Source organism: Nicotiana attenuata, unplaced genomic scaffold (genome assembly GCF_001879085.1).
Source record: "Nicotiana attenuata strain UT unplaced genomic scaffold, NIATTr2, whole genome shotgun sequence".
Taxonomy (NCBI): Eukaryota; Viridiplantae; Streptophyta; class Magnoliopsida; order Solanales; family Solanaceae; genus Nicotiana; species Nicotiana attenuata.
Genome location: NW_017671301.1, coordinates 204978 through 208034, shown reverse-complemented (window position 1 = coordinate 208034; position 3057 = coordinate 204978).

The window sequence follows — 3057 nt, the reverse complement described above, 5'->3', positions numbered from 1 at the left end:
GCCGCCTGATAGAGATATTGATTTTGGCATTGATCTGTTGTCGGGCACTTAGCCCATTTCCATTCCTCCGTATCGTATGGCTCCTTCTGAGTTGAAGGAGTTGAAGGATCAGTTACAGGAATTGCTTGGTAAGGGTTTTATTCGGCCCAGTGTTTCACCGTGGGGTGCTCCTATTTTGTTCGTGAAGAAGAAGGATGGTTCTATGCGCATGTGTATTGATTACCGCCAACTGAATAAGGTTACAGTGAAGAACCGTTATCCTTTGCCTCGCATTGATGATCTATTTGACCAGCTTCAGGGCGCACAGGTGTTTTCTAAGATTGACTTGTGCTCAGGGTACCATCAGTTGAAGATTCGGGAGCCAGATATCCCGAAGACTACCTTCAGGACTCGGTATGGTCATTACGAGTTCCTTGTTATTTTATTTAGGCTGACCAATGCCCCAGCAGCTTTCATGCATCTGATGCACGTGTGTTCAGACCATATCTTGACTCGTTCATCATTGTTTTTATTGATGATATTCTGGTGTATTCCCGGAGTCGAGAAGATCATGAGCAGCACTTGAGGATCGTGCTTCAGACCTTGAGGGAGAAGAAGTTATATGCAAAGTTTTCAAAATGTGAGTTTTTGCTGAGTTCTGTGGCATTCTTAGGCCATGTGATTTCTAGTGAGGGTATTCGGGTGGATCCGAGGAAGGTAGAGGCCGTGCAGAGTTGGCCCAGGCCGTCCTCAGCAACCGAGATTCGCAGTTTCCTTGGCTTGGCGGGTTACTACCGTCGCTTCGTGGAGGGATTTTCATTGATTGCTGCCCCTATGACTAGATTGACCCAGAAGGGTGCCCCATTTCAGTGGACAGAGGAGTGTGAGGCGAGCTTTCAGAAGCTCAAGACAGCTTTGACTAAAGCCCCAGTGTTGATGTTGCCTACCGGTTCGGGGTCTTATACTGTCTGTTGTGATGCCTCGAGAGTTGGCCTTGGAGCGGTGTTGATGCAGGACGTTAGGGTGATTGCCTACGCGTCCAGACAGTTGAAGATACATGAGAAGAATTACCCTGTCCATGACCTCGAGTTAGCTGCTATTGTTCATGCCTTGAAGATCCGGCGTCATTATTTGTACGTCGTGCCTTGTGAGATCTATACCGATCATCGGAGTTTGCAACACATGCTCAAGCAAAAGGATCTTAATATGCATCAGAGGAGGTGGTTAGAGCTGCTGAAGGATTAGGACATTAACATTCTGTATCACCCTTGTTGTCGTTGGGTATATGCAGTCAAGGTTGGTCCGGATGGCAAGATTGACTGCCTTAAGGCCCATCTTGTTGTGAAGGGACATACTCAGATATTTGGGCTTGATTATAGTGATACCTTCTCTTTCGTGGCTAAGGTAGCATCAGTCCGCCTTTTCTATCCATGGCTGATGTTCGCCACTGGCCTCTGTATTAGCTGGACATTAAGAATGCCTTTTTACACGGTGACCATGAGGATGAAGTTTATATGGAGCAACCACTTGGGTTTGTTTCTCAGGGGGGGGGGGGTCTCGTGGCCTTGTATGTCGCTTGCGCTGGTCACTTTATGGTCTAAGGCAGTCTCCTCGAGCCTGATTTGGTAAGTTTAGCATAGTTATCCAGGAGTTTGGCATGACTCGGAGTGAAGCTGATCACTCTGTGTTTTATCGGCACTCTGCTTCGAGTCTCTGTATTTATCTGGTGGTCTATGTTGATGATATTGTTATTACCGACAATGATCAGGATGGTATTACTAAATTGAAGCAACATCTCTCTCAAAACTTTCAGACTAAGGACCTAGGCAAACTAAAGTATTTTCTGGGTATTGAGGTTGATTAGTCTAGCTCAGGTACTGTGATCTCACAACTGAAGTATGCCTTAGATATTCTTGAGGAGACAGGAATGACAGGTTGCAAACCTGTTGACACTCCGATGGATCCGAATTTTAAACTTCTGCCAGGACAGGGGGAGCCTCTTAGTGATCTTGCAAGAAATAGGCGGTTGGTTGGTAATTAAATTACCTTATAGTGACAAGACCTGACATGTCCTTTACTGTGAGTGTTATGAGTCAGTTTATGGCTTCTCCGTGTGATAGTCATTGGGATGCAGTTGTTCGCATTCTTCGGTATATAAAATCAGCTCCAGGCAAAGGTTTATTATTTGAGGATCAAGGCCATCAGCAGATCGTTGGATACTTAGATGCTGATTAGGCAGGATCACCTTCTGATAGACGTTCTGCGTCTGGATATTGTGTTTTAGTAGGAGGAAATTTGGTGTCTTGGAAGAGCAAGAAACAGAATGTGGTTTCTCGGTCTAGTACAGAAGTAGAATATCGAGCAATAGCTATGGAGACACGTGAGCTAATTTGGATCAAACAGTTGCTGAAGGAGTTGAAATTTGGTGAGATTAGTCAGATTGGACTTGTTTGTGATAATCAAGCTGCTCTTCATATTGCGTCAAATCTAGTGTTCCATAAGAGAACTAAACACATTGAGATTGACTGTCACCTTTGGAAAAGATACTCTCGGGAGATATTGCTACAAAGTTTGTGAAGTCGAATGATCAGCTTGCAGATATTTTCACCAAGTCCCTCGCTGGTCCTCATATTGACTACATATGTAACAAGCTCGATACATATGATTTATATGCACCAACTTGAGGAGGAGTGTTAGAATAGTTATGTAAATTGTACTAAATAACACTAATCCCATATGTATTAGGAGTAGGACATGCTATGTATATATGTAGGGCTCATTGTATCATGTTTAACATATGAGAACAATATCAATAATATTTTCTCCCGTGCTTTCTCACACTCACATTGAATTGGAATCACTTTATGGAATTCACCAATAATAGGCTTCCCATATTAAAATTTCCCAATAATTGCAAGTTGAAGCCCTTGTTGTACGATGGATTGCTTCACTTCTTATTTCTTCCACATCACAACTAGTTCTCCATGAATGAACTCAACTGGTTTCAATGGTAACGTAGCTAGGGTTTGCATGGGCGTATTTATAACAGTAGGGTTTAATAAATTCGCATATGTTTTG